Raw genomic sequence first — 22,253 nt, 5'->3', positions numbered from 1 at the left:
TTTTACATCTCTAATTCATTCAAATAAGGAGAAACGTTGTGGTGACATAAAAAATAATCTGTTAAATCAATTTGAAAAGAATTTTTTTTAAAAAAGAGTTTTAAATGAGTCGCCACCTAATTTTAGGAAAAGTAGGCTTTGAAAGGGGTTATGGTGTGGTTTCCTTATGCTATGAAGATATAAGAATTTATGCATGTATGATATGAATTGTTGCTAAGAGTGACTTTAGTTTCTACAAGCTATGAACATGAATGTTTCCTTGTCTATGAGTATTAACTATGGTTGAGTTCAAGGTATGATATGCATGATTATGGTGACCTAAAAGTGGTACTTAGAATTAGATAGGATTATGGGATCTTGTCTATGCATTGCACAAGTATAGCTTAGGGTTGCTTATGAAATGGTTTGACTTATGTATTTACACTATTGTGCATGATGATTCTTAAAGTTGATAAAGAGCATGGTTTCAACTAAATTGTCCCTTTTAGCATGTTTTAAAGGATTTGTATGCATGACTTCCATACTTAGTGCAATTTTGTGCTAACCCATATTTTCTTCATTTTTCTATAAGTGTAGGGCCCGGTTGTTGAGGTGTGCTTCCTTCTTGACTAAAAGCTTGTATAAGAAATATGGGTTAGCTCAAATATGTACTAAGTATGATAGCCATGCAAAAACTATGCTTAAAAGGGACATTTTAGTTGAAAACTATGCATTTAACAAGTTTGAGAATAATCATGCATCTTTAGTATAAACACCTAAGACATAAGCATATTCATCATGTAAGTCATTAGAACATAATAGAGCCATCATGAAAGTAACCTTAAGTTATACTTGTGCAATGTATGAATGGGATCCCATAATACCAGAGGCCACCATAACATACTTACCATCCTTTTTTCTCATCTTTAGTCAATAATCATAGATAAGGAACATTCACATTTAATAAGGCATGACAAGAAAAGAAACTCATAATAACAATCCAAGTTATGCATTCTTCATTACCTTAAGCCTTTAAGTCAACATTCTCATTTAGCATCATTATGAACACATTCCTTTCATTAGACATTAAGACATTAGAGAAACATACCATTGCCCTCTAAAAACCTACTCGTGTAATGCATGGATGGAACCCCATACTACCACCCACACTTCATAGAACCTCTCAAGTAACCAAAGAACATAACTCACATGATGGGAATAAGCATTTACCGCTATAGACCATGTGAGAAACTCATGGAATCCGTTGTCTATCCCACATCGTAAAGGGTTGGTCTACTTGCCTAAGGTAGGACCGATAATATTTTAGCTTAGGTGGATCCACTAGCTAATAACCTATATAGGCACATAGTTATGGGATAAGGAAGATGTTCATTGAAACCCGGCCTAAACATGGGGAGATCTTCCATTTTTCCATATCCACTCGGTGCTAAGCTTTAAATTCCCATAGAGTATATCATTACTTTAACATTATTACACATGAGAGGGTGCCATTGGCCTACCGATCCAAGGTACATTGATTCACACATGAAAGGGAGTCATAAGCCTACCGATCTAAGGTACATTATTTAACACATGAAAAGGCGCCATAAGCCAACTGATTAAAGGTACATTATTTGGAAATCTCATTGAATCCTCATGAAAGGGTGCCATAAGCCTACCGATTCAAGGTTTATCATTATCATTCATGGAAGGGTGCCATAGGCCTACCGATCCAAAGTTCATCATTATTATACATGGAAGGCTGCCATTAGCCTACCAATCCAAGACACATCATTAGAATACTTCATTAATCATTTATGAAAGGGCTACCACCATTAGGTCTATCGATTCAAAGTTCATTAAGTTAAGATACTTTAGGTACACAAGAAGAGGATGCCCTAAGCCTACCAATTCAAAGTACATCAATCAAGATCACTTTCATTTACACAAGATGAGGATGCCCTAAGCCTACCATTTCAAGGTATAACATTACATTGAAGAAACCTTTCACAACATATCATGATCATTCACATGTGTATAATTGAGAATAACCTTTCAATAGTAACACAATTGCATTGTAGTCATGATCACATAACTTTCATTGAAATCACAAAGCATATACATAAGCATCATGATTATACATCAATCTTCATAATTTGCCCTTCAAGGCCATGAATCACAATTCACCAACACACCTAGAATACTACAATTTTGGAATTAATAATGACATAATTCAAGTAACTAAACCATTACAAGATCAATTACATAACATTCATCTTACTACAATTCACCCACACCAAAGTCACAAATTAGGGTTATGGGGAAATCATGGATTCATGGGGGATTTTATCTTAAAACCATCATAAAATAGAAATTCAATCTCAATAAATGATAATTAAACATTTGAAAATGTTTTGAGAAAGAATCCATGACCTAGAATGAAAACCCTTAGTTTTGGAGAAATTCCAACTTTGAAATTGAAGATTTGAGGACTTCATGGATGGACAGTTAACCATGAATCAAAACTATCATACCTTAATTCAAGATTCCTATTGAAATTGTGTGGAAAAGTTCAGTCCTTGATCCCTAGACCTTGACCTCTTCTTTTTCTTGAATGGATTTTTAGAGAGATTTATTTGGAGAAGAGTTGGTTACTTATTTTGGGTTTGGGAATTATGAAGTGAAAAAGGGTAGTTAATAGTTTAAAAGGTATTAAATAATTGAAATAAAACAATATAAAACGACCCCTAACTTAACTAACCACCCTAGGAATTTACCACTTTGTCCCTCACTTGGCCGAATTGGGCAGCATCTCAAGACCCCATCCACGACCCCCACCTACGGGACGTGGATGGCCCCACGACCCCCACCTACGGTACGTGGATGGCCCCACGACCCCCACCTACGGGGAATGGGTGCCCTTTTCATGGGTTGGCTGCCTTTTGGCAGATTTTGGGTTCTAGGGGATTAGGATTAGGGTCCTCTTTAAGGACCCTTGGTTAGTCCTTGAGGGGTCGTACCTTGACGTTTAACCCCTAAACCACTCCACCTAAGCTCGGGAACATATTTTACAACTTAAACTCCACATCAAACTGAACAACTCACTCGTAAGGTTCTAGTTTCACCTACTAGTTTTCCGGGTCGTTACATTATCTCCCCCTTGGGAACATTCATCATCGAATGACACTTTAACCACTTTACGAAATTAATGACTCAAGACTAGCAGCCCATTATGCATGAAACATCATAACGATGCACCTTTCAAAGGAGAAAACATCAACTCCATCTCAATACGCTCAATGCAACACAAGGAAGTAGGAACTACATCTACAAACCCATTATGCATGAAAACTTCAACATTTATCATTTCATTGGAGGAATTACCTTCTCCAACTCAATTCATGCTCATCATAACATCATTAAGCAAATTATGCAATTACTCCCAAAAGCACATTTAAGCATGTTCAACATTTCATCTCATGAAGCATATAAGCAACTCATACTAGATGCACATCAACATGAGAAACATAAATCATTAAAACTCATTTTCTCATTAACCATGAATTCATCAAGAACATGCATATCATAAGGAGACCATGGATACACATAATCACACATGATTCCAAAACATTAAACATGCCATAAAGAACTCTTGGTCTCAAGCTTGAATAGGAATAGAAGGAAGAGATAAGGATATCGGAACTCTCAATAACCTTGCCTTCTAAGCATACCATGTCCCCCTTGGGAGTAAACCCCATACTAAGTCTAACATGAAAATAACATAGGGACCTTAATAAATCATTCACAACTATAAGGAACTATCAACATACCGGTGCCTTCATCTGGAAGGGCTCCTTTGTCCTCTCTAGACCAAAGTGCATAGAAACGACCATAATTTGGAGGAATAGGAACCGTACCATTAGGAGAAGCTTGCTTGGCACCTCTTCCCTTTTCCAAGAGTGTAGGGCAATCTTTCACTTGATGGTCACTCTTTCTACAACCATAACACCTATTTGTACCGGCTAGGCACTTCTCATGGTGCCTCTTTCCACAATTAGAGTAAGTAGGTTTAGGAAATGGAGACCAATTACCTTTCTCTTGGGTAACACTAGGAGTGCTTGAAGAATCTTGGTTAGAAGATCTCTTTTCGAACCTTGGTTGACCTTGTTCATTGGACCTAGATCTCTTCATCTCCCTATTCTTTTTCTAAAGTCTGGACTCCTCAATTTGTTAGGCATATACCATAAGCCTAGAAATATTCATGTGATCATGGAGGATTGTTGTACGACATTCTTCCTCAACTAAGTCGGACACACCCGTCACATATCTACTCATCTCATCCCTCGGATTCGACACCAAAGATGGAGCATACTTAGACAATAGGGTAAATTTCAAAGAATACTCTTGCACACTCATGCTACCTTGCCTAAGGTTGATAAACTCTTCCATATTAACTTCCCTCTTCTCACAAGAAAAGAACCTATCAAGGAATGCTTTCTTAAATACCTCCCAATCTATGGGACCCACTCCTACCGGCCTATAACTCTTCCATTGAGTAAACAAAACTTGGGTAACATCCTTCAATTGATAAGTGGCTAGTTTCGCTTTTTCTACCGAAGTGACCCCCATAGCATCAACTACCTTATACACCTCATCCACAAATTCTTGGGGATCCTCCCCCACCTTGGAACCAAGAAACACCGGAGGATTCATCCTCACAAAGTCCATCAACCTAGAAGTCATTGTGCTCACATTAGGGTTCACATGACTCTCAACACCCCTATTGTCTTGGGCCGTCATATCTTGGGCTTGAGTAGTTACGGCTTGAGCCATCATAAAAGTAACCCTAAGTTATACTTGTGCAATGTATGAATAACATCCCATAATCACTACAAGAAAAGGCTTTATTTAAGACCAACATTTAATGACTAGCTAATTATCTCGTCCTTAAAAGTACATGTATAGAGAGGAGATTATATTCTAGTCCCTAATTCTATGTTTTATTGTGAAGGTACTAAATCTAGTCTATAAATAAATTAGTATCTGGTCCCAAATTACAACTTGAGAGTGGGAGCGGGAGAAAAGTGCTCTCAAACGTACATTAAAAAAATAAAGTTGAAAGATATATTTTCCCTAAACCTCATCAGGCACTAAAAGTGAGAATTAAAATTCTTAAAAAATAAAACAAAAACTCTTTGTATTTTAATACATACTATCTCGTTTTTATATTGTGCCCTAGCAGCAGCTCTTCTACAAATCGCTATTCTCAGCCAACACTCAGCAAAGAATGGAGTTTGTAGTTCATCACGACAACTAGCTAGCCCAAAACAGAGAAAGCACAACAGTTTGCCCAAATCTATTTTCGTCTTCTCTAATCTTGGGTTTGCCTCCTCTTCTGCAAGTTTATCTTTTTCTTTTCTAAATTTGCTTTGCTAAAGTAACTCTTCATCTTCTTCTTCTCTTGCACAATCTGTTGATAATTTATTTGTGCAATTATTTAAATATTATTGATTTGGGAGTCCTAGTTGAGGGAGTAGTCATTTTTTTTTTTAATTTGTACAATATGTGAAAGATTGCCGAGTTGGAATTCCTAGTTTGAGTGTGTATGATGTTTGGCTTGATCACATACAAACTTTTGTTACTTCTTGTTGTATTTCTTACTACTGTTTATCTCATGAAATCACACTACTATGTTCTTATCATTGTTGTTGAAACCTTAGTTTTCATAATCTATTATATTCAATAAGCAATTTGGTTTGCAACTAGTTCAAGTTCATCTCTTGTCAATCTCAAACAGTAGATGTTCTTTCCTCTTCAATTTACTACATCTACTCTTACTATTATTAAAGTTGGAACAAACTAATAGAAATTTACCAGAGTATATATGTTAAGTAGAATATTATATAGGTTTTGAATGTAGATAAGATGCTCTGTCATTGTTGTTGTACTCTTTCTTAATGGCAGTTCGTGGCTAATCACAAATTTAAGCCAACTGTCAATAAAAATGTTGTAGCTTTTCAAAATAGAGAAAGGCAAGTTAAAAGTGATGAGTATATAAGACTTCTTAAGTGTGAATCCGAGTAGATATTTAAAAACAAATGAGCCTTTTGTTGTAGCAGATCAAGCATCTCAAGTGTTATATGCTAATTATAATTCCCAAAAAGATTGTGATGTAGTGAAGAAGACTCCACCTCGTGATTCAAATGGTTGATGATGTTCTAGATGACTTAGAAAATCTTTCACAAATTAAACGGAAAGGAACTAATGATGTAAAGTATCTTCTATTAATTAATATGTTTGTTGTTACCCATTCTTACAGGCATGCCTTTATTATCACGCAGGCTGCTTATTGAGGGAAAAGTCGTGAGACTGATTTCTCCTTTTGATTCTCGATCAAGGTGTTTGTGTTTTGTAGGGAATAATAATACACTTTAATTATGCCACACTAAAAACAACACTTTTAAAAAGGCGTATTTTGATAATTACTTATTTGTTGTATGGGAAAATTATAATTTATAGTACTCTTTGTATAGTTTTGACATTTTGCAGAGCTCAACTTAAAAACCCCATTTTGTTAATGTGTTAACTGTTGTTAGTCTTCTTTGTAGGGCTAACCAAGGGATGAGCTGATGTTTACCAGATTTCCATTTTCTATAGTGAATTTCTTCCATGTAGTTACAGGATATTGTGGAAAAAATTATTTATAAGCACTCTTTATGTTGAACCAATCACAGCTGATGAACCTGTCCAGATCAATTTAATAGAGAGTTCCAATAGCTAATAAGGATCTTGCATCCAAAACTTTTTTAACCACCTAACCAGATTGTTTAGGTGTAGGGACATTATCTATATAGTTATTTTTTATGTAAAAGTTATGAATCCTTAACTGGTTTTTCTTCTTTGCTATAGTCCACTACAACTTTAGTATTCCAACCTTATTCCAATTTGAGACTTGGTCGAAGAGAATAATTTTTGATTGAATAGAATATTTTTTATTGATAACACTTGTAAGTATTGAAAAAAACAAATAACTAAATTAGCTCGTAGTTGTTCTTACTCACCTATCTCTCTTTTCAGTTGTGGTTTGACCGCCTTCTTATTCCAAATAGCCTATGTACTCTCCTCCATGTATGATTTCTTGCTATTCAAACTACTTCTCATAACATAGTAATATAGTTAGCACTATTGATAAGGGATGAGAACAAAGACTTACAAACCTTACCATGTCTTCTAATTAAGGAAACAAAGTGATACATAAGAACTATGTGGTTCTTGAGAAAGAGTATATGCAAGTTAATACTCTATTTCCTTCTTCTACTAATAAAGTTAAGCAATACACCCAAAGAGAAGAAACAAGTAAGTTTTTTCATATCTATTTAGATTTTAAGTCAGCTTCTTGATTGTCTCTGCTATTTTATATTGTGTTTCTTTAGATTTCTTAAGTATCTGCTGATTACGCTTTGTTGTAATTTTCTTTCTTGTTCAAGTTTGGTTACTGTTTCATGGCCAGTATAAGGATTCCAGAATAGCCTGAATACTTTTCTAGTTCAACCTTTTCTTGTGATTTTGATCCTAACTCGGACTTCTGATCGTTTAAACTAAAACTTGCTTCTGTTCTAATTTAAGTTCAAGACTCTTGGTTGTTTAAATCTCCCTTTTTGTACTCGTCTAAGCTCTGTTTCTTTGCTACTCGTCATAACTTAGTATCTCATGATTGGTTTTCAACAAGACTTTTCGATTCATATGCACTCTTTACGTGGTTATGAAAATAATCAATGGTTCCATTTTGTTTATAATGTATGATTATTAGTTGATTCGAGGTTCTGTAGTTTACAATTTGACAAATATCCTGATTTGCCAAGTTTAGTATCCCATGGCTGCATACATGAACTTCTTGTTGAATTATTTCGAAGATTATAGATTACATTTGATAGATTGAGTTGTATGTTTCCAGTAGCAACACTCTTGATTACATCTTTTTCTCCCTTAAGATTGTTTATCATTCCTCTCTTGGGAAAATCCTAATTTTAAGTTCAATTTTAGTTGTGATATTTAGATATGAAACTTTTTTTTAACTTGGTAACTTTTCTTAGTGAAACTTTTAATTTGCAATATTGGACTTCAGTTTTTGTCTTTGAGCTTTTGTTTTGTAGCTTTGTGTCAACCAAAATGGATGATTTTGTGGTAGTCATGTTTCAACCGAATGACCATTGACATATTTTGCTAACAAAGTAAGTGAGCATATACCCATATTGATTTACATATAGTCGTTTAAATGGTTATTGTAAGGCTGAACTGTTAGGAAACTTATAAGAGGGTTGATCGTGTTTGAATGCTTTCTTCCCTTGTGAGGTCCTTTGCTGGGTGATTTTATTCTCTCAATTGGTGGTTGTTTGATTACCTATAGCCTTTGGCTCTCAATTATTGGACCAATTCTTTATAGCTCGATTTATTTGTGTCATGATGCATATCTTTGCTTGGCTTTTGTGAGAACAATTTAATGATGTAATTGAAAGAAAAAACCTAGTTCCCCAACTACATACATAGTGAAATAGCTAATGAAAAAACTAGATCCCTGTTAATAGGCATGATTGAACAGATCATTATGCAAGAATCATATAGATCTGATTCATGATACATAGCTGAAGTTGATTCCTCTGTCTTTTATTTCCTACACAGCTATATGTACTTGTCCTTCTCATCTATTTTTTATTTTCAGTACACCTGCATGTTAACTCTTCTTCCTCTGTTTTTTATTTTATACAAAGTTGCACAAACGTCTTCTTCTATTTTCTATTTTCTAAATATCTGCGCGTGCAAATTTTTTATTTTCTGCACAACTGTATTTGCACATTTTTTATTTTCTACATAGTTACGTGCACACATTTTTTATTTTCTACACAGTTGTACCTAATCATACTCTTCAATAAGAACATAAAAATGTGATTTCATAAGATATATAGTACCCTTTTAACTAGAATTCTAACTCAATAATCATAAAATGGTTTCCAAGAGTTGGCTTAGATTTGTGATTTGTTGAGAGCTACAACTATGATAGAATATAGAAACTCCAGTGTAGTTCTCCCACAACGAGATAAACAAACTTGATATTCTTTCACCTATTGTACTACATCAAGACATATAAACTTAAGAATTATAGATGTTTTAGACTTCTGATACACTACCGAATGGACATTTGAAGTTCTAATAGGAAACTCTAGGAGCCAAAAACAATTTCGAATTTAGTGAGGCTGCTATCAGAAAGGGAAAAAATGCTTCCGTTAAATGACAATCGAAGTTAACAATATGATGAAATCATTGTGTCCAGTACTCTTATCTGTTTTTGTCTCCAAACACTACATCAAGATGTATAAACTTGAAAATTATAGATGTTTTAGACTTGTAATGTAGTACCAAATGGACACTTAAAGTTCTATTTTTATGCATCACTGGATGGTTTCTTGGCATAATACTTGTACTGAAGCAACAATGCCTCTGCATTTTAGTAAGGTTTTATGTTTTTTTGGTACATTTCTTTTATCCAGAACATTTTTGTTCTTCTTTGATGGAAAAGAAAGCGAAAGCTCGAAGAATGATTTTTAAAAGATATAAATCTTTTTTCCTAGAAGATGATCATAGTTCTATGGATATCTATAATGTTTAGCAGTAAAGAAATTCTTAATTGCAACAGATTATGTAATAATGAACACTGGAGTTGTATTAAAACATTTTTAATGAAAATGACTAAAATGGTTGCTTGATCATGGCGATTGTTCTGATTCAAGGGGTCGGCATGGAAATTTATTCTTGCATTTGTGATAAAAATTTGAATTATTGGTCAATACATCTTAAAGCTTTCCTAATTAATTTTGTTTACTTCCTTGCAGCTTGCTCATGTTTCTGGATAGCTCTGGGAGAATTTTTGAAATTGAAGTTATAAGTCCAGATGCAAGTTTAGAAGATTCACAAGATTAAAATTATTCTGCTATGAAAGTTATGTAAAACATGATATATATTAGTGTTTTGCATGGAGATTTCAGTAGAAATCTTATATTTATTGATTTTTTAAAAAATTTATGATATGAAGCTCTAGAACCATTCGTAATCAATTAGAAATAAGGTACTTTCTCGTCCCTAAAGGTTACTTTAGGATGAGGTATTTTTTTTCCATGAAGTTTTATCTAGGACGAGTTAGTTTCTCATCCCTAAAGGTTCATCTAGGGTTAGGTGGCTTCTCGTCCCTAAAGGTTAATCTAGGACGAGGTAGTTGCTTATCGTGAAAGTGTATTAATGACTAGAAATTAAGTACATTTCAAAGAAGAAAATCATCTATTTGGGACGAGATATGTAGTCTCTAAAAGTGTTTTGGCGACCTGCGTTGTTTCCGTCTCTATAAACATTTAACGACCGGCAAAGATATCCCGTCGCAGTTAACTTTTAGCGAAGAAAGCTATTAGGATGGGTGGCGACCAGCCTTTTCCCGTCGCAATAGGCCATTTGGGACCAGTTTTGGACTTTTAGGGACTAGATTTCCCTTCCTTAGAGGCTGATTTTCTTGTAGTGAATACCATTCATACTAAGTACCACTTTTAGGCTACCATAATATACTTACAATCCTTCTATCTCATCTTTAGTCAATAATCATAGATAAGGAACATTCACATTTAATAAGGCATGACAAGGAAAGCAACTCATAATAACAATCCAAGTTAAGAATTCTTTATTACCTTAAGCCTTTAAGTCAACATTCTCATTTAACATCATTATAAACACATTCTTTTCATTAGACATTAAGACATTAGAGAAACATACCATAGCCCTCTCAAAATGTCACGACTAAGGGGTACCCCCCTAGATGTAACATGGCATACTTGACCCCGAAGGGGTCTCATACAAGACCTTAGCATATCACAACATAACATAATAGAAAAGTATGGGAAAATTTAAAACTAATTACAATCGAAGTCATTTTCATAAAATCAAGCGGAAGTCTTTCTATACTTTGTCTCAAACCATCTAATACAACTTTAGAATAAAACTCTTGGGACACAGCCTATACAATAGTCTCAAAAACATGAAATAAAGACATAAAGGAAATGATGTGTTTTGTCCTCGAAGCTATGAGGATTCACCAAGATCTTCAACTCCTTAGCTAGAAACCTAGCTTCAAGATAGCACTCAAGTCTCCAAACCCTACATTTGATTAGAATGTAGGCAAAGTATGTATTAGTACAAAATGTACTAAATATGTTAGCTAGCATATTCATAAGAGCATAATACAATGGTTAGTCAATATAAGACATAATCCAAAATCATATGAAATACTTCATGAGGAATCAATAATAAGCATAAGAGACAATAACATCATAATAAGCAAAGTATCCAACATAAGCATCATATAAGCATTATTTGACACTTAGTTATCTATACCATAATAGAACTACTCTCAAGTAACCTAAAAGCATACATCTGCAATGCATGAATATCATCCCATAAAACCACCCAAGCCAAGTATCCCTTTTTGGTCATATTAATTGTAGCCTATATGCATGGTAAGTCTTAAGCTTTTCCACACTAAGGGCACCATACTCCTAAGTAACCTCAAAGCACACTTGTGCAATGCATGAAACGAATCCCATACTACCCTTCACACTAAGCATAACCTTGAAGTCATCATAGTCATATTTACCCTAATTTGGTCTCATTATTAGCTTACTTCATGTAGATAAGGGAACTATCACCTTTAGTCAATCATATCATGTCAAGGAAGGCAATTATAGCCCAATCCTATCTAAGCATATATCATATAAGAGAAAACATGTAACGACTTGAGAGCATCCCCTAGTCGTTACCGGCGTATTTGACCTCGAAGAGGTTTCTACAATTCCTTAGCATTCATCATAGAATGTATCATAGAATAAAAACACGAAAAATTTAAAACTTTTACTTTGGAAGTTCAACTTCACTTCATCTATGAAAAAGAGAATCTAACTTCGTCACAATGTACCATCTAGACATAGAAGTATCGAAAATGGGACTTTGCCCTTACATCAATAAGAAGTATAGAAATAGGAAAGTACAACAATGTCTTTCAACATAAGCAAAGAACTAAACATAGAAGCTAGATCATGGGGTCTTGTCCTTGGACTTGAGGACTCACCAACTTGGGAAGCAATTCCAAGTGTCTTGAGAAGTAAGCTTGAATCCTTAACGGCCCGAACCTAAATGTTTGGGGAAAAAGGAGACAATATGGGTTAGTACAACACATGTACTAAGTATGGCTACTATGCATAAAAACCATTGAAACATGCATAAAAGGTCATTTTAGTCGAAACATGCTTTTTACCAAGTAAATCCAATATGCACACAAAGTAAGCATCATAGTACAAACCAACATAATATCATCCCAACATGTAGACAACCCAAGTAATACTAGTGCAATGCAAGGAATAGAATCCCATAACCCTATTCAAAGCCAAGTATCACATTAAGAAACCTACTTCATGCATACATACATAAGATCATACTTCATCATAACTTACCATATTCATAATGATCATACATAGCATAGCTTCAACATACATAAGTTATAATCATCATAATCATAAGAGAACACTACTACAACCATCTCTTAGGATCCCACAAGTGCAATGTGCAAGAGATGTCCCACACCCTCCCTTACACAATGTAGAAACCCTTAAGAAAGCCCTAGTAAGAGTGTAGCATCATTATGATCTAAGTAATTCACCTTTCTTACTTGAGTTCAAAGAAGAACCAACCTTCATACCTTCTTGCCCTTCATAGGACATTCATACTTCAATCACCAATCAGTTCATAACCAATACATAATACAAGGTAATTCATAAAGTAATACATAATCAACATCAATATAAGCAATTGGCATATTCCCTTCATAGCCTTCAAGGCTTCATTCAAGGACTCAACCCTAATTTCATAGAAATTATACATAAACTAGGGTAGAATCATCATACAAACATGAATTACATAACATCACATTCAATTCATAGACTTCACTCAATATCCAGCACAAACTAGGGTTAGAATTAGGAAAAGAAGGAGAAACATGGGTCTCATGGGGAATTCCTCAAGAAACCACAAATACAACATAAATTCATTCATAATTGTTCATATAACATCAATCAAATTCAGTTTATAACAACAATTTCACTTTAGAAAAAAGACCCACGTTTTTGGATTGAAAACCTAGAAATTGGAGTTTTTGAAATTCATCTTGAAGGGACCTCTTGGGGAAAGGAATCCCAAGAGTGATAAGCAACCATAACTTAGTTGATTCCTTGAGAATTAATGGAGAAACTCCAAGAAATTTGGGAAAGAACCTTGAAACCCTAGCTCCAATGTATTCTTCTTCTTCTAAGGTTTTTAGAGAGAGAGTTTAGAGAGAAGTGGGAGAGTTTTGATTTCAATTGGGTTTTGTGTATAATGACCAAAACTTGTGAATTTAGACTTAAAACCAATATATAATTAACCTCTAAAAATACCCAAAACACCTCTACTTAAATAGGACTTAAAAGGAAAAGTCCCCAAACTACTCATTTAAATGGTCCCCGTTAGGGACCACGGCCAACATTCACGGACCATGAAAGTGCACCATGGGCCGTGGTACTGCCCATGGTGTTGGAGGCAGTGGCTCCCCTTTCGTCCACAAGTCAACACTTGGCCAAGGCAAGACCACGGAGCCTCCCACGATCCGTGGTGATGATCTTGACCTTGTGGAGGCAAGGCTTTCAAGCCTTGGTGCCAAGTGATGTTCACGAGCCACCCCTCTCCCTCGTCAAGTGCACCACGGCCCGTAGTGGTGCCCGTGGTGGCTTGGGCAGTAGCTACCCTAACAACCCCCAACTCCCTAAAAGCTAAGAGAACTCCACGCCCACCTTCACGAGCCGTGAAGTGGACCACAACTCGTGGTCCCTCTCGTGAAGGGTGAGGCAGTGTCTGGGACACTTGGAGGTCCCTCTCCCTCGACCAAGGAAACTCCACGAAGCCTCCCACGGTCCGTGGTCATGACCACGAGCCGTGGTGATGGCCGTGGAGTTTGAGGCAGTCGCTCCAAATTTGGGGCAACCTTGGCCTTAGGCCTTGGCTTGCCCCTTTTGTTTGGCACTCCTCCCTTAGGCCTTAACTCATAGACCACCATAGCACACCTAGATGGTCTACTAACTTAGGGGAATTCATTTTATACCTGATTGACACTACGTTTAGGCTCTAGTTCAACCTACGAAATTTCCAGGGTGTTACAAAACATCTCATGAGTCACCTTAAGGCAAGATTGTGCCATGCATGAATAAGACCCCATAATCCTACCCATGCTAAGCTAGACACTTTAGGTTCATCATTCATGTTCATCATCTCTTCACATCATAAGGACAAGGGAAGTCTCAATTAGTCATGCATGTATTGGAGAGGCCTCTAAAGCTACAATTCAAACTAATCATGCTCATGTTCATAAATGCAAGGGGGAGTCACGTCAAGGCATAAATGTTTAGATCATCATGAAAGACAAGGGGACTACCTCAAGCCACACATATCATTGAATCATAAAGACAAGGGTATTCACCTCTAGTCTCACATACTAATGAATTATAAGGATAAAGGGAGTCTCCACAATTCATACAAGTTAATGAATCATAGGTATTCACCTCTATGTCCATTTTAATGTGATATAGGTATTCACCTCTATATCAATTTTAATGTGTAATTAAGGTATACGCCTCCACATCATCACATAAGGATCATAGGTAATCGCCTCCATGATTAACCTATAGGATAATGAGTATTCACCGCTTGCATTGGGAGTCACACATATATAAAGGGTAATCACTTCACACCCCCCCATAACTAATTAATTAGGAGTAAGGGAAGTCACCACACATTCCTATCATGTAAAGGTCATTTAGGGGAATCACCACAAGTCTCATCACATTTTATAGTCCTAGGACTTAGATTCATTTTAGGTGAGAAAACCTTTCAACCTAGAATCATTCTATGTGAGATAACCTTTCATGTCATGCTATATTCACGCATAATACCATATCTAGAATTCTACATTAGACATTGATATCCTCACGATTCAAGTGAATCTATCACTTCACATATTCAAGCATTTATTAGGTAGATTATGTAGGTAAATATCTTCCACCATAACTCTATCCATTTAAGCTTCTATTCACATTTAGACTTAACTCTCAAAGCCTTAGCACATCTAGATCATCACATTGGTTTTACTCTCAAAACCCTAATGATCAACATTTATGGCTACAAGCCTTATACTAAGGCTTTACTTCTTATTATCATCATTCATACCTAAATTCAAGGTATTCTAATCATATTCTTCATTAGTAGAAGATTCTAGTGATAATTGATCATAAAGGTTCAATTTCATCTTTACAAGTCATGATCCTTCATATTCAATAAAGTGTAGTTCAATTCATGATTATATATTCCTAAACTTGAACAATTACTACACGTGACATTGATTTAAGAAGGTCACATATGAACCTTCAATTTCACCTCTAAATTGCATAAACCCACAAAATATCACATTCATCAAGTAGACTAGGGTTTACCATGGAAATCACATAAATTCATCATAATATCACAATTCAATCTTAATACAATCATAATTAGGTATTATCCACTAGATTGGAATCATAGCTAAGTCCTACCCATAATGTAGAAGGAAACCCTAGCTAGTATTGGGTTTTTGACTTCACCATGGGAGAAAACCTTAAGGGGATCTATGGGTTGAAGAACCCATAGATGAATAAGACAACATACCTCAATTCATAGCCCTAATCAAGCTTGAAACAATGGAGGAAAATCTGCCCCTCTTCCTTCTCTTCTTCTTCTTCTTCTTCACTTCTAGAGAGAGAATTATTTGGAGAGAATTTGGGGTTCTTTGATGAATAAGTTAATGACCTAGTTTAGGGGCCTAATTAGCTTATATAGGTGGTTTAATAACTAACTAACCGACCTCCCTTAACCCCTATGTAATTACTAATTAACCCCCAAACCCATAACTTAAAAACTAAACTTGAAAAAACTGCCCCTACCTATGACTCCCCCAACCACGGACTGTGGGTGGGTCTACTGGACGTGCTGCACCTCCGTAGGTGAGGTATGCAGCTTAAAATTTTCAGGCTATCACAAGCATTGACCCACGACCCGAACCTACGGGGCGTGGGTCCACCTACGGCCAGTAGGTGTCAAACGTAGGTTGCTGAAATTTGACAGTTTTGGGGGCTGCTTTGGGGTCCTCCTCAAGGACCCCTTTGGGTGGTCCTTGGGGACCGTACCTCGACATTTAGCCCATAAAACCTCCATTCTAAGTACGGGAGTTATTTTTACGACTTAAACCCTCTCATGAAGCTCTAAAAAATCTTAGAAAAGCTCTTGAACTCTCTAGTTCAACTTACTAGTTTCCGGGGCATTACAATATCTCCCCCTTGGGATCATTCGTCCTCGAATGATGATTCACAACTCTAGACTAGCATCTCATCATGCATGCACTACATCTAAATGCACACAACCAAGGAAGAAAACTTCAATTCCAAGCTAAACAAATTCAATGCAATACAAGGGAGTAGGAACTACTTCTACCAACCCAAAATGCATGAAATTCTATATTTAATCATTTTCAAGGAGGAACTACCATCTCCTAACTAAAACAAGCTCAATACACACCCATGGAGCCTAAATGCAATTTACTCTCAAAAAGCATTTATTCAAGGAGGAATCTTTAAACTCCAAAACTAAGGCATGCTCATATATTCATCTCATGAAGTCTATATACAAATCTACTCATATGCACTACAACATGAGGAACATAATGCATATAAGTCATTTCTAACAAGACCTAAGAATTTTCATGAACATGCATAAAGTCATGGCAACATATAAATCACACATGGCTTCATATAAAAGCAAATCAAGAGGAACTTAAAATCTCAAGATCATAAATGCTAAAGGACGAATTCAAGGAAGAAGGATGAGGATATTAGGACTTCTCATTGGCCCTAGGCCTCCCAAGTAACACCCTCAACTAAACCCTTAAAATATCACTCCTACAACTTAATGGAAGAACTTTCTTGTTATTCTATTTCTTGACTTGTCGGTCTAAGATCCCCACCGATACTTCTAATTTAGAGAGGTTCTCTTTAAGCAATTCTAGCTCCCAAGCAACCTTACTAACACCACTCAAGATCTCATATGAGTCTACCAAACTGGGACTAAACTTCTCATACTCACTACACCTCTCAAGGTGAGAATTTCAAGAAAACCTAACTCATGCACATCAAGGGTACTCAACGACCTTGCCATCTAAGCACATTATCTTCCCCTTGGGAGCAAGCCTATACAAACTCTGTTAAGCATCATTTCTTTCAATTCTAAGGTCGGAGTAAGTTATCACAAAGCTTTCCCATCCATCATACAAGATGATTCTAAACCATCGTGAATTACACTTCTACCCTTCTTAGAGGAGTCTACTTACCCAACCCATCTAGGCATTATTTAAACAGCCTATTCAACTAATCTATCAACATACCTCAAAACTCATCATGACTAAGTCGGGTTCTACCATTAACTAAACATAACCACAGAATAACCTTGCTAGATACGCACACTATCTCCCCCTTGGGAGTAAGCCTACTAATTCGGATACTCCCATCATGAAATGGTTCATCTCAGCCCTTGAATTATCCACTAAGGTTGGAGCATACTTAGAGAGTTGAGTAAACTTTAGGAAATACTCTTGAACACTCATGCTTAAGGTTGATAAACTCTTACATCTTAGCCTTCCTCAGCTCTAGGGGAAAGAACCTATCAAGAAATGCCTTCTCAAACACATCCCACTCTATAGGAACCATTTCTACTGGTCTACTCCCTTTCCATTGACCATGACATATTTGAGCTACCCCTTTCAATTGGTAAGCGGCCAACTCCGCTTTCTCTACCAAAGTCACCCATGATATCAAGAATCCTACACATCTCATCTACAAACTCCTGGGGATCTTCCTCCATCTTGGAGCCATAAAACTCCATAGGTTTCATCTTAATAAACTCTCTCACTCTTAAGGCTGCAGAATTCACATTAGGGTTCACATGGGGCCCAACATCCCTATTTGCTTGAGCCATCATAGCTTGAGCCAACTATTGCATAGAGGACCTAAATTCTGCATGAGTCACATTCTCCACTATAGGGTCAATTGGAGCTTGAGGTGGAGCTTGGTGTGGGAGGAACCTCTTGATCCACATTTCCTTCCTCATTTCTCCTAGCATTAGCCCTTGTATTAGCCATACCCTGAAAAAAACATAGGGCACGGATTAGGAGAATGACCTACTAAAGCCAAACCCTATGGCACGACTTAGAGAATGAAGAAATGAGATTTCCTAATCATTTAATAGCCTCCTATTCGTAAATGTGGCGCACTTCACATTTATGAACAAGACTCTACTAGACGTGGTTTGAGACAATCCTAGAACCATTCTAAACCTTTTGCTTTGATACCAAGTTAGTCACGATCCAGGGGTACCCCCTAGATGTAATATAGTGTATTTGACCCCGAAGGGGTCTCATATAATTCATTAGCATAACACAACATAAGATAATAGAAAAGTATGGGAAAATTTAAAACTTTTTACAATCGAAGTCATTTTCATAAAAGCAAGCGAAAGTCTTTCTATACTTTGTCTCAAACCATCTAATACAACTTTAGAATAAAACTCTTGGGACACAGCCCATACAATAGTTTCAAAAACATGAAATAAAGACATAAAGGAAATGGTGGATTTTGTCCTTGAATCTCTGAGGACTAACCAAGATCTTCAACACCTTAGCTCCTTAGAAACCTATCTTCAAGATAGCACTCAAGTCTCCAAACCCTACATTTGATTAGAATGTAGGCAAAGTATGCATTAGTACAAAATGTACTAAATATGCTAGCTAGCATAATCATAAGAGCGTAAGATAAGGGTTAGTCAATATAAGACATAATCCAAAATCATATGAAATACTTCACGAGGAATCAATAATAAGCATAAGAGACAATAACATCATAATAAGCAAAGTCTCCAACATAAGCATCATATAAGCATTATTTGACTCTTAGTCATCTATACCATAATAGAACTACTCTCAAGTAACCTAAAAGCATGCATGTGCAATGCATGAATAGCATCCCATAATACCACTAAGCCAAGTATCCCTTTTTGGTCATCTTAATCATAGCTTTATATGCATGGTCAAGCCTTAAGCTTTTCTACCCTAAGGGCACCATACTCCTAAGTAACCTCAAAGCACATATGTGCAATACATGAAAGGCATCCCATACTACCCTTCACACTAAGCATAACCTGAAAGTCATCATAGTCATATTTATCCTACCTTGGTCTCATTATTTGCTTACTTCATGTAGACAAGGGAACTATCACCTTTAGTCAATCATATCATGTCAAGGAAGGCAACTATAGCACAATCCTATCTAAGCATACATCATATAAGAGAAAACATCTCATGAGTCACCTTAACACAAACTTGAGCCATGCATGAACAAGACCCCATAATCTTACCCATGCTAAGCTAGACATTTTAGGTTCATCACTCATGTTCATCATCTCTTATTCATGCATGTATTAGAGAGGCCTCTAAAGCTACAATCCAAACAAATCATGTTCATGTTCATAAATACAAGAGGGAGTCACCTTAAGGCATAAATGTTTAGTTCATCATGAAAGACAACGGGAATCACCTCAAGCCACACATATCATGGAATCATAAAGACAAGGGTATTCACCTCTAGTCGCACATACTAATGAATTATAAGGACAAGGGGAGTCTCCACAAGTCATACAAGTTAATGAATCATAGGTATTCACCTCCATGTCCATTTTAATATGATATAGGTATTCGCCTCCATATCAATTTTAATGTGTAATATATGTATTCGCCTCCACATCATCACATAAGGATAATAGGTAATCGCCTCCATGATCAACCTATAGGCTAATGGGTATTTACTACTTGCCTTGGGAGTCACACATATATAAAGGGTAATCACCTCACACTCCCCATAACTAATTAATTAGGTGTAAGGGAACCCCCACACATTCCTATCATGCAAAGGTCATTTAGGGGAATCACCACAAGCCTCATCACATTTTATAGTCCTAGGACTTAGATTCATTTTATGTGAGAAAACCTTTCAACCTAGAATCATTATATGTGAGATGACCTTTCATGTAATCCTATATTCATGCATAATAGCATATCTAGAATTCTACATACGACATTGGTATCCTCATGACTCAAGTGAATCTATCACTTCACTTATTCAAGTATTTATTAGGTAGATTAGGTAGGTAAAGATCTTCCACCATAACTCTATCCATTTAAGCTTCTATTCTCATTTAGATATTACTCTCAAAGCCTTAGCACATCTAGATCATCACATTAGTTTTACTCTCAAAACCCTAATGATCAACATTTATGGCTACACGCCTTATACTCAAAGCTTTACTTCATATTATTATCATTCATACCTAAATTCAAGGTGTTCTAATCATATTCTTCATTACTAGAAGATTCTAGTGATAATTTATCATAAAGGTTCATTATCATCTTTACAAGTCATGATCCTTCATATTCAATAAAGTCTAGTTCAATTCATGATTATATGTTCCTAACCTTGAACAATTACTACACATGACATTTATTTAAGAAGATCACCTATGAACCTTCAATTTCACCTCTAAATTCCCCAAAATATCACATTTATCAGGTAGACTAGGGTTTACCATGGAAATCACACAAATTCATCATAATATCACAATTCAATGTTAATACAATCATAATTAGGTATTATCCACTAGATAGGAATCATTGCTAAGCCCTATCCACAATGTAGAAGGAAACCCTAGCTAGAATTGGGTTTTTGACTTCATAATTGAGGGAAAACCTAGGTGGCACTATGGGTGGAAGAACCCATAGATTAATAAGCTAATATACCACAATTCATATCCCTAATAAAGCTTGAAACAATGGAGGAAAATTTCTTCTTCTTCTTCTTCTTCTTCTTCTTCTTCTTCTAGAGAGAGAATTATTTGGAGAGAATTTGGGGTTCTTTGATGAATGAGTTAATGACTTAGTTTTGGGGCCTATTTAGCTTCTATAGGTGGTTTAATAACTAACTAACCGACCTTCCTTAACTCCTATGTAATTACTAATTAATCCACAAACCCCTAACTTAAAAACTAAACTTGAAAAACTTCCCCTACCTACGACTCCCTCACCTACGGACCGTGGTGGGTCTACTGGGCGTGTTACACCTCCGTAGGTGAGGTCTGCAGCTTAAAATTTGCAGGCCATCACAGGCCTTGACCCACGACACCAACCTACAGGTCCAGGGTCCACCTATGGCCAGTAGGTGGCTTACGTAGGTTGCTGTAATTTGACAATTTTGGGGGCTGTTTAGGGGTCCTCCTCAAGGAACCAAAAGGGGTGGTCCTTGGTGATAGCATCCAAGGAAGCTCTACTCCATTGAAGGACAAGGATGACGCTTTAGAAACTCCAAGGAGGCCCATAACAAGATCTCAAACCAAGGAGTTCAATGATAAGCTCAATGGGCTTCAATCGCTGATCCAAATGTGTCTTATTGGGGAAGAAGAGCTCAAGCCCAAGGGAGAGGAATTGTCCAAATGCTACAATTATTTGGTGGCCCAAATTCAAGCCCAAGATGAGAAATTTTAAGGGCCAATTTCGTGCAAATAAGGTCAAGAAGAGTCCAAGAATCAGCCACAACAAGAGTTGCTTTCTGCCCAAGTTTTGAGAGAAGACTAGTCAAACTTTCCAAGATTGTCAAGATTCTTTTTCTAGTTGGGATATACCTTATTTATTTATTTATTTATTTATTTATATATAGGTTATTAATATTTTCCTTAGTCTATTTATGGTCTCCTAAGTACCATTTAATGCTTTCCTAGAAGTACTAAATTTGTTCCTAGTTAGGTTACTTTATTTCCTTTCTAGAGTAGGATTCCTTGTAATTGTCTTTCTAGGGTTCCTTGGATGTTTTTTCCCCTTCTCCAATATATAAGAGTCCTTTTCATTCATTAAACACAATTTAGATTGATATTAATAATATTGGAGTGAGTTCTTTAAACCTTTGTGACTTCTTCTTTGAGAATTTATCTTTAAACCTTTACTAGTTTCATAGTTTAAGGTATAAAGTAACTTTCTC

General features: G+C 36.1%; 1 protein-coding gene across 2 annotated transcripts in view; it reads right to left on the bottom strand.

Annotated features, from left to right (window-relative positions):
* LOC125814065 (glycolate oxidase 1) overlaps positions 1-5,566 on the bottom strand; it is a 197,516-nt gene extending 191,950 nt beyond the window's left edge. For both annotated transcript variants that reach the window (XM_049493518.1, XM_049493517.1), the window contains exon 1: positions 5,563-5,566. The gene's annotated coding sequence lies outside the window, so the exon portion shown is untranslated. The remainder of the gene's footprint in view (positions 1-5,562) is intronic.
* Positions 5,567-22,253: the final 16,687 nt, after the last annotated feature.

Source organism: Solanum verrucosum, unplaced genomic scaffold (genome assembly GCF_900185275.1).
Source record: "Solanum verrucosum unplaced genomic scaffold, falcon-dt-bn FXZP01000271.1, whole genome shotgun sequence".
In the NCBI taxonomy this organism is placed as follows: Eukaryota; Viridiplantae; Streptophyta; class Magnoliopsida; order Solanales; family Solanaceae; genus Solanum; species Solanum verrucosum.
Note: the sequence above shows the minus strand (reverse complement) of the source record. Positions and strands in the feature narration are given on the sequence as shown.